Raw genomic sequence first — 15,609 nt, forward strand, 5'->3', positions numbered from 1 at the left:
AGCAAGATCGGCAGCATGCAGGGGGGACCGGGCTGATCCCTGGCTTGCGCATTCTGCCTTTCCGATCGGCATACCGGCCGCACGTCCGTTTCGTGGGTTGGCTTAGGCATAGGGAGTTCATTCCATGTCTAAGCCCCAACTGGATTGAGGGTTGTGGCAGCGGGGCCGACAGCACACAGAGGGGGATCGGACCGATCCCCGGCTTGCGCATTATGCCTCTTCGACCGGCTCAGTGCCTGAACGCTCTTTTCGTGGGTTGACTTAGGGATACGGAGTTCATTCCCAGTCTAAGATCAGACCGGACCGAGGGTTGCGGTAGCAAGATCGACAGCACACACGGGGGATCGGGTCGGTCCCCGGCTTGCACATTTTGCATCTCCGATCGGTTGAGCGCTCGCACGCTCATTTCATGGGTTGGCTTAGGCATACAAAGTTCATTCCATGTCTAAGCATACGGAGTTCATTCCTAGTCTAAGATCGGAGCAGATCGAGGCTTGCGGTAGCAGGACCAGCAGCAGGATCGACAGCACACAGGGGGACCGGGCTGATCTACCAAATAAATAGAAGCATCCCATCTACCAAATTTGGCGACAAAACTCATTCTAAAAAAATTTTAAAAAATCTCGAACCAGAAAAAGTTTCAAAAATCGTGAAAAATAGAAAACAGGTCGTCTTGCCATGAGAGTTCACATGAAGGCTTAGGGGACCATTGTATGAATTTACAAGCCATAAAAATGGCATTGGCATGGCAAAAATATGAAGATATGCTTGAACCCACCAACCACCCGTTCGATCCCCGGCTTGCGCATCTTGCCTCTCTGGTCGGCTGAGCGCCTGCACGCTCGTTTCATGGGTTGACTTAGGCATACGGAGTTCATCCCCAGTCTAAGCATAAAGAGTTCATTCCCAGTCTAAGATCGGATCGGACCGAGGGTTGCGACAGCAGGATCGGTAGCATGCAGGGGGACCGGGCCGATCCCCGGCTTGCGCATTCTGCCTCTCCGGCCGGTTGAGTGCCCGCACGCCCATTTCGGGGGTTGGTTTAGGCATAGGGAGTTCATTCCATGTTTAATTCCCAGCCGGACCAAGGGTTGTGGCAACGGGACTGACAGCACGCAGAGGCGGATCGGGCCGATCCCTGGCTTGCGTATTATGCCTCTCCAATCGGCTCAACGCCCGCACGTTCATTTCGTGGGTTGACTTAGGCATACGGAGTTCATTCCCAGTCTAAGATCAACCAGACTGAGGGTTGTAGTAGCAAGATCTACAGCACGCAGGGGGGATCGGGCCGATCCTCGACTTATGCATTCTGCCTCTCCGGTCGGCTGAGCGCCCGCACGCTCGTTTCGTGGGTTGGCTTAGGCATATGGAGTTCATTCCTTGTCTAAGCATACGGAGTTCATCCCCAGTCTAAGATCGGATCGAACCAAGGGTTGTGGCAGTAGGACCAGCAGGAGGATCGATAGCACGTAAGGAGGACTGGGGTGATCCTCGGCTAGCGTATTCTGCCTCTTCGGCCGGTTGAGCACCCGCATGCTCGTTTCATGGGTTGGCTTAGGCATACGGAGTTCATTCCATGTCTAAGCCCCAGTCGGACTGAGGGTGGCAGCAGGACCAACAGCGGGATCGGTAGCACACAGAGGGGGACCAGGCTGATCCCCGACTTACGCAGTATGCCTCTCCGATCGACCTCTCCGGTCGGCTGAGTACCCATACGCTCGTTTCATGGATTGACATAGGCATACGGAGTTCATCCCTAGTCTAACCATACGGAGTTCATTCCCAGTCTAAGATCAGACTGGATCGAGGGTTGCGGCAGCAAGATCGGTAGCACGTAGGGGGGACCGGGCCGATCCTTGGCTTACGCATTTTGCCTCTCCGACCGGCTGAGCACCCGCACGTTCGTTTTGTGGGTTGGCTTAGGCATAGAGAGTTCATTCCATGTCTAAGCCCCAGCCAAACCGAGGGTTGTGGCAGCATGATTGGTAGCATGTAGAGGGGGATCGAGCCGATCTCTGGCTTACGCATTATGCCTCTTTGGCCAGCTCCGTGCCTGCACTCTCGTTTCGTGGGTTGACTTCTGCATACGGAGTTCATTCCCAGTCTATGATCAGACCAGACTGAGGGTTGTGGTAGCAAGATCGACAGCACGCAGGGGGTATCAGGTCGATCCCCAACTTGAGTATTCTACCTCTTCGGCCAGCTGAGCACTCGCACGCTCATTTCGTGGGTTGGCTTAGGCATACGGAGTTCATTCCATGTCTAAGCATACGGAGTTCATTCCCAATCTAAGATCGGATCGGACTGAGGGTTACGGCAGTAGGACCAGTAGCAAGATCGATAGCACGCAGGGGGGATCGAGCCGATCCCCGACTTGCCTAGTTTGCCTCTCCGACCGACTGAGCGCCCGCACGCTCGTTTTGTGGGTACTGGTACTTGTGTCATGGGCTCCAACCTTAGACTCAAACTCCGTGCGGCCTTAGGCTTGGAATCTCCTCCTTTATGCCTAAGTTAGCTTAAAACACAAGCGTACGTGCACTAGAACAACGAGAAGGGCTGATTATGCAAGTTAAAGAGAAACAAGATAAGAAGGTAGGATTCTGGAAATGCTCTTGTATTCACTGAAACAGAAGTGTTTGATGGTGTACAATGGAGGGAGGAGCAGCCCTCTATTTATAGTTGAGGCTCCACCTTACACTTAATGGCAATATCCCTAGAATAAAGGCTAAAATCATGAGATTATACAAATTACAATCAATCAGGATGCTAACTCCTGATTTTTAGGATCAACCAAATCTACCAAGATGCTGCTGCTGATCCTGCTTGCTTCCAGAAGCTTCCTTTGCGTGTCCAGCACCTTAGGCCCTTCTGGATATGGTACGGGCAGCTTGTATGCCAGGCTTTGGTCTCACGGGCTGGCCTGTAAGTTGGGCGGGCATTCTGAACTCGTTTGCTAGGCTTTGCGCGTAGATACCAGCCAGCACGCCTGGTCTACGGGCCTCAACCTTTGGCTCACTTGCTGGCTCACCTAATGTGCCTGGCGTGGCCGCCCAGTGCATGACATTCTCCTTCACCTAATTGTGCAATGCCCTCATTGCGTCTTCTGCATGGTACTGCCTGATCTAGTCCCTGAACTACCATAAGTCATCTGCTAGTTCCCAGCTCACCTCACTGTCTGGAAGTCCCTTCCAGTGCAGCAAGTACTCATGTCTTGGCTGATAGTTCTTCTGTCTCACCTCTCAGTAAGCTATGATACTGTGGACCTCTTTCTCATATGAGGCCCTTGCTGCCAATGGTCCACACTTTGACTCTGCCCATCCTGGATCTCCCTCATCCTCATGGAACGGCTTGAGCATGCTCACATGGAACACCAGGTGTACCCTCAGCTTGGGTGGCAAATCTAGCTTGTAAGCAACCTTGCCTACCCTCTTGACTACTCGAAAAGGTCCCTCATACCTTCGGACTAGGGCTTTGTGCAGCCCCCTATGGCGCACAATGGGATGCAGCTTCACCAATACAAAGTCTCCAACCTAGAACTACACGTCCCACCTATTTTGGTCTGCCCACTTCGTCGACCTCTTGGTTGCCTTGTGTAGACAAACTTTGGCCAAGTCAGTTTGCTCCTGCTATGCCTTGGCAAACTTGTATGCTACTGGATTCAGCCCTGTATAACCTGCAGCAATTGAACCAGGTGTTAGTGGTTGTTGCCCTGTCACAACCTCAAATGGGCTCTAGTTCGTTGCCTCGCTCCTTTGCAAGTTGTAGGAAAACTGTACAATATCTAACAGCTTTGGCCAGTCCCTTTGTGTGGCACTCACATAGTGCCTGAGGTAGACCTCTAATAGTCCATTCACTCGTTCTGTCTGCCCATCGATCTGCGGATGCATGCTGGTGGAAAAGTTCAAGCTTGACCCTAAGAGCTTGAACAACTCAGTCCAGAACCTGCTCGTGAAACGCCCGTCCTGATCACTAACAATGGTCCTCGGCACTCCCCAGTACTTAAGTATGTTCTTCAGGAACAATCGAGTTGCCTCCTCGACTGGGCACTCCTTGGTTGCTGGAATGAAGATTCCATACTTGGGAAACCTATCCACCACTACCATGATGCTTCCAAACCCTTCTGCTTTGGGTAGACCGATTATAAAGTCTAGAGAAACACTCTCCCATGTCACTCTGGCACTGGCAATGGCTCCAAGAGACTGTCTGGTTTCTTGAGCTCCACCTTGTCCTATTGGCACACAAGACAAGTCTTCACATAGGCCTCCACATCGTCCTTCATGTGCAGCCAGTAGTACTGGTCCTCGATCAACGCCAAGGTACAGCTCACTCCGGGGTGTCCAGCCCACCTTGAATCATGGCATTCTTGCAAAACTTCCTTGCAGAGCTTTTCGTGCTGCGGCATAAACAGTCTACTTCCCCTGGTGTACAGCAAGCCATCCTGCAACCAAAATCACCTAGTCTTACCTTGCTGGGCGTACTCCATCAAAGCCTTGGCTGTAGGATCATGCACAAGTCCCTCCTTGATGTACGGCACCAGTGACCCCTCTGGTTGGCTAATGGCAGCAAGGTCAGCCTTTCTGCTCAGGGCCTCTACCACTAGGTTCACCCGTCCCGGCTTGTACTCCATCTGGAAATCAAATTCTGCAAGAAAATCTTGCCATCTCGCCTGCTTGAGGGACAGCTTCTTCTATGTCTGGAAGTAGCTGGTCGCCACATTGTCCGTCCTAACAACAAACCTTAACCCCAACAGGTAATGGCGCCAAGTGCGCAAGCAGTGCACCACTGCAGTCATCTCCTTCTCTTGGACCGTGTACTTACGCTCAGTCTCGTTTAGCTTTCTGCTCTCGGACTCCACTGGACGTCCCTCCTGCATCAACACACCCTCTATGGCAAAGTCTGATGCATCCGTATGCACCTTATATGGCTTGGCATGGTCTGGCGAGGCCAAGACTGGCTCTTCAGTCACAGCCCGCTTCAACTTGTCAAAGGCTTCATGGCACCCTACGCTCCACTCCCATGCTTTCCCTTTCTTGAGCAAGTCAGTCAATGGCGTGGCTATTGCTGAGTGACCTTTGATGAAGCGCCTGTAGTAGTTGACCAACCCAAGGAATGATCTCAACTCAGTGACCTTGGCTGGCAGTTGCCACTTCAGGATGGCATGTATCTTGCCTTCATCCATGCATATCCTGTCACCTCCCACTATATGGCTAAGGACCGGGATCTCCTGTTGGGCGAATGAGCACTTCTCCCTCTTAACAAATAGCTTATGTGCCCGTAACACCTCGAACACCTATCTCAAGTGGTCTACATGCTCTCCCAAAGTCTGGCTGTAGATCACAATGTCATCCAAATAAACCACAACAAACCGATCAAAGAATGACTGAAGTACCTTGTTCATAAGGGTGCAGAATGTTGCTGGGGCATTTGGGAGTCTGAAAGGCATCACCAAGAACTCATACAAACCATACCGAGTGACACATGCTATCTTTGGCACATCTCCCTCGCGATCTTGACTTGATACTAGACTGACCTCAAATCTAGCTTGGTGAACCACCTTGCGCTCCCAAGTTGATCGAACAAGTTCGCAATGAGTGGGATGGGGCACTTGTTCTTGATGGTCAACTTATTCAAAGCCCGGTTGTCTATGCACAGCCGCAACAACCCATCATGCTTGTGCTGAAATAGAACCGGTGCACCATAGGGTGCCTTCGATGGCTTGATGAAGCCAACATCAACTAACTCTTTGAGCTACTTCCTCAACTCTTCCAACTCTGGTGGAGACATTCGGTAAGGGGCTCTAGCTGGTGGCTTGGCCTCGAACACCAGCTCGATCTTATGGTCCACCTCCCTCTTAGGTGGTAGCTTGCTAGGTAGCTTTATGGGCATCACATCACTAAAGGTCTTCAGCACTTTTAGCACCTCCAAGGGTGACTCGGTCTCTTTCTCCCTTGGCTCATCATATTTCAGGGCTGCCAAGAAGGTGTCTTCTTGTCTGCTTACCGCCTTGGCAAATTGGATGGCTGACACCACCTGCGACCCAACTCCAGACCCTCTCCTCAATGGCACTAGGCATTGGCACCATGCATCCAAGATGCAAACACAATCGGCAAAAGGCACAAAGAGGGCGTTAATCCAAACAAGGAAATCCAACCTAATCACAAACTCATAGTTGTCAAGGGGTATTACCTCAATGGTTTCCTTGCCTTTCCAGTCTCCAAGCTACAACTCCACTCCTCGCGCTACTCCAATGGCTGGAACTTCCTTAAAGTTCACCGTTTTGATGGTACCAGTCCCTTTCTGCACCTTTAGTCTGAGCTTTCAAGCTCTATCACCTAAAATAAAAAGATGTGAGGCACATGTGTCCACTAGTGCGGTCACCTTCTGAGCCGTAACCATCAGATCCACAAACATCAAGCCCTTTGGCCTGCGGCTCCCCTTACTCTGGACATCATTGAGCACCAATGACCCAAGCTTTGCTGCCCCTGACTCTGGCTCCTCATCAGACTCCTTGTCTACAGTAGCCAGCTTGCCCTTCTGCAGGTAATTATACATTATATGGCTCCCTCCACATAAGTAGCATGCTAGTGGCTCTCGGTCCCCCTTTGCTTTCCACTTGCCTGCTAGTGGCTTTCTTTCACCATCCTTGGTTGAACGATCTCGATCTCCATCCTTGGACTCCCGATCACGGTCTTTCCCCTTGGATTGCTTCTTTCGATCCCTATCATCCCTGCCCTTACCCTTGGGCTTGGTAGACTCGAACTTGTTCGGAGGCTTGAACTCTATCAAGGCCTCGGCAGTAGTCATGGCTTTAGCCAAGTCATGAACTCCTCTCCTTTGTAGCTCATGCTTCACCCACAGCTTCAACCCATCCATGAAAGCAAATAAGGCGTCCTTCTCACCTAGATTCAAGATCTGTAGCATCAGTTCAGAGAATTTTTAGACATACTCCCTTATGTCCCCTTGCTGGCTCAGCCTGCGTAACTTTGCCCGTGCCTCATCATTAGCATACTTCGGGTAAAATTATTTTCTGAACTCCTTTTGGAACTCTGCCAAGGTTCCAATCTTGGTTCTCCCATGCCTGACATCATCATACCTGCACCTCTATCACAATAAGGCTACATCAGTGAGATACATAGCAGCAGTGCTTACCTTTATCGCCTCGTCTTGCATGCCCATGGCCTGGAAGTACTGCAACATACCCCAACGGTAGTTATCTACTTCCTTGGCTGCCCTAGTCCCCTTGAACTCCTTAGGCTTGGGGACATCCAATCTGGACTTGGACACTCCAGCAAACATGCCATTCCCAATGGCAGTCTTACAAGCAACGAGCTCACTAGTAAGCTCCTTCATCCGCTGGTGCATGGCCTCCATGCCATCGCTCAAGGTTAGCACTTCAGCCTCCAAGGTCTGATTCTTTTGAGTGAACACATCCAAGCCTTTGTTGAGAGCAGCTTGTAGCTCACTTTGGATCTCCTCCCTCATGGAGTCTAGCGATGCAATGTGAGTCTCTACCCCCTCAAGCTTTTCCCCCATGTCGTCCATGGTCACCTCCACCTTGGCCAGCCTACCGTCCATGGTAGACCAGATATCTCTAGAACTAGTTTTCCTCCTTCTTCCACACCCATGCTTCTAGGCCTCTGGTTGTTGGTTAGCAGCGTCACTTTGGGATGCCTTCTTCTCTAACCTTCACAACACAAACACATAGAATCGAACTTGCTCTAATACCAACTGTCACGGGCTCTGACCTTAGACTCAAAAACCGTGTGGCCTCAAGCTTGGAATCTCCTCCTTTATGCCTAAGTCAGCCTAAAACACAAGTGTACGGGCACTAGAACAATAGGAAGGGCTGATTACACAAGTTAAAGAGAAACAGGATAAGAAGGCAGAATTCTGGAAATGCCCTTGTATTCACTGAAACAGAAGTGTTTTATGGTGTACAAATGAGGGAAGAGTAGCCTTCTATTTATAGTTGAGGCTCCAGCTTACACTTAATGGCAATATCCCTAGAATAAAGGCTAAATTCTGCCTCTCCGACAGGCTGAGTGCTCGCATGCTCATTTCGTGGGTTGGCTTAGGCATACGAAGTTCATTCCATGTCTAAGCCCTAGCCGGATCGAGGGTTGTGGCAACAGGACCAGCAGTGGGATCGGCAGCACACAGAAGGGGATCGGGTTGATCCTCGGTTTGTACATTATGCCTCTCCGACTGGCCGCTCCGGCCGGTTGAGCACCCGTACGCTCATTTCGTGAGTTGACTTAGGCATACGAAGTTCATCTCCAATCTAAGCATATGGAGTTCATTCCCAGTCTAAGATCGGATCGGACCGAGGGTTGCGGTAGTAGGATCGGCAGCATGCAGGGGGGACGGGCCTGATCCCTGGCTTGCGCATTCTGCCTCTCCGGCTGACTGAGCACCCTACACGCCCATTTTATGGGTTGGCTTAGGCATGGGGAGTTCATTCTATGTCTAAGCCCCAGCCAGATCGAGGGTTGTGACAACGGGATCGGCAACACGTAGGGGGATCGGGCCGATCCTCAGCTTACACATTCTGCCTCTCCGGCCGGTTGAGCGCTCGTATGCCCGTTTCATGGGTTGGCTTAGGCATAGGGAGTTCATTCCATGTCTAAGACCTAGCTGGACCGAGGGTTGTGACAGCGAGACCGACAACATGCAGAGAGGGACCGGGCTGATCCCTGACTTGCACATTATGCCTCTTCGACCGGCTCAGTGCCCGCACGCTCGTTTCATGGGTTGACTTATGCATACGGAGTTCATTCCCAGTCTAAGATCAGACTGGACTGAGGGTTGCGGTAGCCGGATTGACAGCACATAAAGGGGACTGGGCTGATCCCCAACTTACGCATTCTGCCTCTCTGACCGGCTGAGTGCCCGCACACTCGTTTCGTAGGTTGGCTTAGGCATACGGAGTTCATTCCATGTCTAAGCCCCAGTAGGACCGAGGGTTGTGGCAGCGGGATCGGCAGCACGTATAGGGGGACTAGGTCGATCCTCGGCTTGTGCATTATGCCTCTCCGATCGGCTCAGCGCTCGTACGCTCGTTTCGTGGGTTGACTTAAGCATACGAAGTTCATCCCTAGTCTAAGCATACAGACTTCATTCCCAGTCTAAGATCGGATCAGATCAAGGGTTGTGATAGCAGAACCAGTAGTAGGATCGACAGCACGTATGGGGGGACCGGGCTGATCCCCAGCTTGTGCATTCTACCTCTCCGACCGACTGAGCGCCCGCACGCTCGTTTCATGGGTTGGCTTAGGCATAGGGAGCTCATTCCATGTCTAAGCCCCAGCCGGACCGAGGGTTGTGGCAGCAGGAACGATAGCACTCAGAGATGGACTGGGCCGATCCTCGGCTTTTGCATTATGCCTCTCTGGCCAGCTCAGTGCCCGAACGCTCATTTTGTGGGTTGACTTAGGCATACGGAGTTCATTCTCAGTCTAAGATCAGACCGGACCGAGGGTTGCGGTAGCAGGATCGATAGCACGCAGGGGGGATCGGGCCGCTCCCCGTCTTGCGCATTCTGCCGCTCCGACCGGCTGAGCGCCCGCATGCTTGTTTCGTGGGTTGGCTTAAACATACGGAGTTCATTCCATGTCTAAGCATACGGAGTTCATTCCCAGTCTAAATCGGACTGGACTGAGGGTTGCAGTAGCAGGACCGACAGTAGGATCGACAACACGTAGGAGGGACCAGGCCAATCCCCGGCTTGCCCATTTTGCCTCTCCGACCGACTGAGCTTCGGTAGGCTTGTTTCATGGGTTGACTTAGGCATACGGAGTTCATCCCCAGTCTAAGCATACGAAGTTCATTCCAAGTCAAAATCGAACTGGATTAAGGGTTACGGCAGCAGGATTGGCAGCACACTGAGTGCCCGCACCTCCGGTTCGTCGATTGGCTTAGGCATAGGGAGTTCATTCCATGTCTAAGCCCCAGTCGGACCGAGGGTTGTGGCAGTGGGACTGGCAGCATGCAGAGGGGGATCAAGCCAATCCTCGACTTACGCATTCTACCTCTCCGACCTACTGAGCGCTCGCACGCTCGTTTCGTGGGTTGGCTTACGCTTACGGAGTTCATTCCATGTCTAATCATATGGAGTTCATTCCCAGTCTAAGAGTTTGAGCCACGGCAGCAGGATCGACAGCACGCAGGGGGGACCAAGCCGGTCTCAGGCTGCGTATTCTGCTTCTCCGATTGACTAAGCTCCCGCACGCTCGTTTCATGGGTTGGCTTAGGCATACAGAGTTCATTACATGTCTAAGCATACGGAGTTCATTCCCAGTCTAAGATCAGATCGGATCAAGGTTTATGGCAGTAGGACCAGCAGCAAGATCGACAGCACGCAGGGGGGACCAGGCTGATCCCCAGCTTGTGTATTCTGCCTCTTCGGCCGACTGTGCGCCTGCACGCTCGTTTCGTGGGTTGGCTTAGGCATACGGAGTTTAGTCCATGTCTAAGCCCCAGCTGAATCGGGGGTTGTGGTAGCGGGACCGGCAGCACGCGGAGGGGGATCGAGCCGATCCCCGACTTGCGCATTATGCCTCTCTGACCGGCTCAGCGCTCGCACACGCATTTCATGGGTTGACTTAGGCATATGGAGTTCATTCCTAGTCTAAGATCAGACCGGATGGAGGGTTGTAGCAGCAGGATCGACATCACGCAGGGGGGATTGAACCGATCATCGGCTTGCGCATTCTACCTCTTCGGTCGACTGAGTGCCTGCACGCTCATTTCGTGGGTTGGCTTCGACATACGGCCTTCATTCCATGTCTAAGCATATGGAGTTCATTCCCAGTCTAAGATCGGACTGGACCGAGGGTTGCGGTAGTAGGACTAGTAGCAGGATCTGTAGCATGCAGGGAGGGATCGGGTTGATCCTCGATTTGCTCATTCTGCCTCTTCGGTCGGCTGAGCGCCCGCACGCTCATTTTGTGGGTTGGCTGAGGCATACGGAGTTCATTCCATGTCTAAGCCCCAGTCGGTTCGAGGGTTGTGGCAGTAGGACCGGTAGCGGGATCGACAGCACGCAGAGGGGGACCAGGCTAATCCCCGGCTTACACATTATGCCTCTCCGGTCGGCTGAGCGCCCGCACGCTCGTTTCATGGGTTGACTTAGGCATACGGAGTTCATCCCCAATCTAAGCATATGGACTTCATTCGCAGTCTAAGATTCGATCAGACTGAGGGTTGTGGTAGCAGGATCGACAGCACGCAGGGAGGACGGGTTGATCCTCGGCTTATACATTCTGCCTCTCCGGCCAGCTGAGTGCCCGCATGCCTGTTTCGTGGGCTGGCTTAGGCATAGGGAGTTCATTCCATGTCTAAGCCCCAGTCAGAATGAGGGTTATGGCAGTGGGACTGGTAGCACGTAGAGCGGGACCGGGCTGATCCTTGGCTTGCGCATTATGCCTCTCCGACTGGCTCAGCGCCCAAACGCTCGTTTCTTGCATTGACTTAGGCATACGAAGTTCATTCCTAGTCTAAAATCGGACCGGACTGAGGGTTGCGATAGTAGGATCGACAGCACGTAAGGGGGATCGGGCTGGTCCCCGCATTATGCATTCTACCTCTCCAGTCTGCTGCGCGCTCGTACGCTCGTTTCGTGAGTTGGCTTAGGCATACGGAGTTCATTCCATGTCTAAGCATACGGAGTTCATTCCCATTCTAAGATCGGATCAGACCGAGGGTTGCGATAGTAGGACCAGCATCAGGATCGGTAGCACGCAGGGGGGACTGTACCGATCCCCAGCTTGCGCATTCTGCCTCTCTGGCCGGATGAGCGCCCGCATGCCCGTTTCGTGGGTTGGCTTAGGCGTAGGGACTTCATTCCATGTCTAAGCCCCAACCGGATCAAGGGTTGTGGTAGTGGGACCGACAGCACACAGAAGGGGACCGGGTCGATCCCCGGCTTGCGCATTATGCCTTTCCGGCTGGCTCAATGCTTGAATGCTCGTTTAGTGGGTTGACTTAGGCATACAGAGTTCATTCCCAATCTAAGATCGGACCGGATCGAGGGTTACGGTAGCAGGATCGATAGCACGTAGAGGGGACCGAGCCAGTCCTTGGCTTACGTATTTTGTCTTTTTGGTCGGTTGAACGCCTGCACGCTAGTTTCATGGGTTGGCTTAGGCATACGGAGTTCATTCCATGTCTAAGCATATGGAGTTCATTCCCAGTCTAAGATCAGACCGGACCGAGGGTTACGGTAGTAGGACCAGCAACAGGATCGATAGCACGCAGGGGGCACCGGGTCGATCCCCGGCTTGCACATTTTGCCTCTCTGGTCAGCTGAGCGCTCGTACTCCTGTTGCTGGTCCTAGTCGAATCGAGGGTTGTGATAGCGAGACCGGTAGCACGCAGACGGGGATCAGGCCAATCCTCAGTTTACACATTATGCCTCTCCGGCTGGCTCATTGCCCACACACTCGTTTCATGGGTTGACTTAGGCATACGGAGTTCATTCCCAGCAGCAGGATTGCCAGCATGGAGGGAGGGATCGGGCCGATCCTCAGCTTGCATATTCTGCCTCTTCGGTCGACTGAGCTCCCGCACGCTCGTTTTGTGGGTTGGCTTAGGCAAACGGAGTTCATTCCATGTCTAAGCCCCAGTCAGATGAGGGTTGTGGCAGCAGGACTGGTAGCGTGATCGGTAGCACGCAGAGCGAGATTGAGCTGATCCCCGGCTTGCACATTATACCCTTCAACCGGCCTCTCTGGCCGATTCTGCGCCCGCACGCACATTTCATTGGTTGACTTAGGCATACGAAGCTCATCCCCAGTCTAAGCATACGGAGTTCATTCCCAGTCTAAGATCAGACCGGATCGAGCATTGCGATAGCAGGATCGATAGCACGCAGGGGGGACCAGGCTGATCCCTGGCTTGCGCATTCTGCCTCTCCGCCCGACTGAGCACCCGCACGTCCATTTCATGGGTTGGCTTAGGCATAGGGAGTTCATTCCATGTCTAAGCCCCAGCCGGACTGAGGGTTGTGGTAGTGGGACTGGTAACACGTAGAGGGGGACCGAGCCGATCCCTGGCTTGCGCATTATGCCTCTCCGGTCGGCTCAGCACCCGAACGCTCGTTTTGTGGGTTGACTTTGGCATACAAAGTTCATTCCAGTCTAAGATCGAATCAGACCGAGGGTTGCGACAACTGCATCGACAGCACGCAGGGAGGTACTGGGTCGATCCTCGACTTGCGCATTCTGCCTCTTCGGTCGATTGAGCGCCCACACGCTCGTTTCATGGGTTGACTTAGGCATACGGAGTTCATCCCTAGTCTAAGCATACGGAGTTCATTCCCAGTCTAAGATCGCACAGGACCGAGGGTTGCGGCAGCAGCATCGAAAGCACACAGGGGGGATTGGGCCAATCCACGGCTTGCGTATTCTGCCTCTCTGGCCGGCTGAGCGCCGCATGTCCGTTTCGTGGGCTGGCTTAGGCATAAGGAGTTCATTCCATGTCTAAGCCCCAGCTGGACAGAGGGTTGTGGCAGCGGGACCGGCAGCATGCAAAGGGGGATCGGGCTGATCCCTGACTTGCGCATTCTGCCTCTCCGGTCGGCTGAGCGCCCGCACGCTCGTTTCTTCAGTTGGCTTAGGCATGCGGAGTTCATTCCATGTCTAAGCATACAGAGTTCATTCTCAGTCTAAGAGTTTGAGCCACGGTCCACATGCTGGGCTCAGGCATGGGCTGGTGCCGCATTTTTTTCGCTCGGGGCACCATTGCCAAAGCATCACCGAAGCATCGTCGGAGCATCGTCGGAGAGCCTAACTGGCAGCATTGGGGGTTACGGTGATTGGGGGGCTGGGGGGTGCGCGCACATAATGTGGGATGGGTGCTGGCACTTGGCCCTTATATTGGCCCCCTAACCCCCATCAAACCTCGAGAACTCACACCCCCTTAAAGAGCATTTGAGATTTTATAGGTTTGCTGCCAATAGCCATTAAAGTGTCTGAAATGGGGACACTTTTTTCAAACGGTCACAAAATCTTCTCCATTTCAAGTTTTTAGCTAAATTTTTTTGTGCATGCCAACAAAAATACGAGGATCACCTCTACCAAATTTGGGGACAAAACTCTTTCTAAAAAAATTTTAACAAATCCTGAACCGCAAAAATTTTTGAAAATCATGAAAAGTAGAAAACGGGTCATCTTGCCACGAAACTTCACATGAAGGCGTAGGGGGATCGAGCCGATCCCCGGCTTACGCATTATGCCTCTCCGGCAGGCTCAGCTCCCGGACGCTTATTTTATGGGTTGACTTAGGCATACGGAGTTCATTCCCAGTCTAAGATCGGACCGGATCGAGGGTTACGCAGCAGGATCGATAGCATGCAGGGGGATCGGGTTGGTCCCCGACTTACGCATTCTGCCTCTCTGGCCGACAGAGCGCCCGTACGCTCATTTTGTGGGTTAGCTTAGGCATACGGAGTTCATTCCATGTCTAAGCATACAGAGTTCATTCCCAGTCTAAGATCGGACCAGACCGAGGGTTGCGGCAGCAGGACCAGCCGGAGGATCGACAGCACGTAGCGAAGGATCGGGCCAATCCCCAGCTTGCGCATTCTGCCTCTCCGGCCAGCCTCTCCGGTCGATTGAGCACCTGCACGCTCGTTTCGTGGGTTGACTTAGGCATACGGAGTTCATCCCTAGTCTAAGCATACGGAGTTCATTCCCAGTCTAAGCATACGGAGTTCATTCCCAGTCTAAGATTAGAACGGACCGAGGGTTGCGGAAGTAAGATCGGCAACACGCAGGGGGGATTGGGCCGATCCCAGGCGTGCACATTCTACCTCTCTGGTTGACTGAGCACCCGCATGCCCGTTTGGTTCATTCCATGTCTAAGCCCCAGTCGGACCGAGGGTTGTGGCAGCGGGACCGACAGCACGCAGAGGAGGACCGGGCTGATGCCTGAGTTGCGCATTATGCCTCTTCGGCCAGCTCAGCGCCCGAACGCTCATTTCAGGGGTTGACTTAGGCATACAGAGTTCATTCCGAGTCTAAGATCAGACCAGACCAAGGGTTGTGATAGGTGCATCGACAGCATGCAGAGGGGACCAGGCCGGTCCCCGACTTAGGCATTCTGCCTCTCCGGCCGGTTGAGCTCCCGCACGCTCGTTTCGTGGGTTGGCTTAGGCATATGGAGTTCATTCCATGTCTAAGCATACGGAGTTCATTCCCAATCTAAGATTGGATCAGACCGCGGGTTGCGGCAGCAGAACATGCAGCAGGATTGACAGCACGCAATGGGGGACCGAGTCAAACCACGGCTTATGCATTCTACCTCTCTGGCTGGCGGAGCGCCCGTACGCTCATTTCATGGGTTGACTTAGGCATACGGAGTTCATCCCCAGTCTAAGCATACGGAGTGCATTCCCAATCTAAGATCAGACTAGATCGAAGGTTGCGACAGTAGGATCTGTAGCACGCAGGGGGAATCGGGTTGATCCCCGGCTTGTCCATTCTACCTCTTCCGTCGGCTGAGTGCCCGCACGCCCGTTTCGTTGGTTGGCTTAGGCATATGGAGTTCATTCCATGTCTAAGCCGCAACCGGACCGAGGGTTGTGGCAACGAAATTGACATCACGTAGAGG

This window comes from Durio zibethinus, chromosome 3, assembly GCF_047325235.1.
Source record: "Durio zibethinus cultivar Kanyao isolate XHJ-2024 chromosome 3, ASM4732523v1, whole genome shotgun sequence".
In the NCBI taxonomy this organism is placed as follows: domain Eukaryota; kingdom Viridiplantae; phylum Streptophyta; class Magnoliopsida; order Malvales; family Malvaceae; genus Durio; species Durio zibethinus.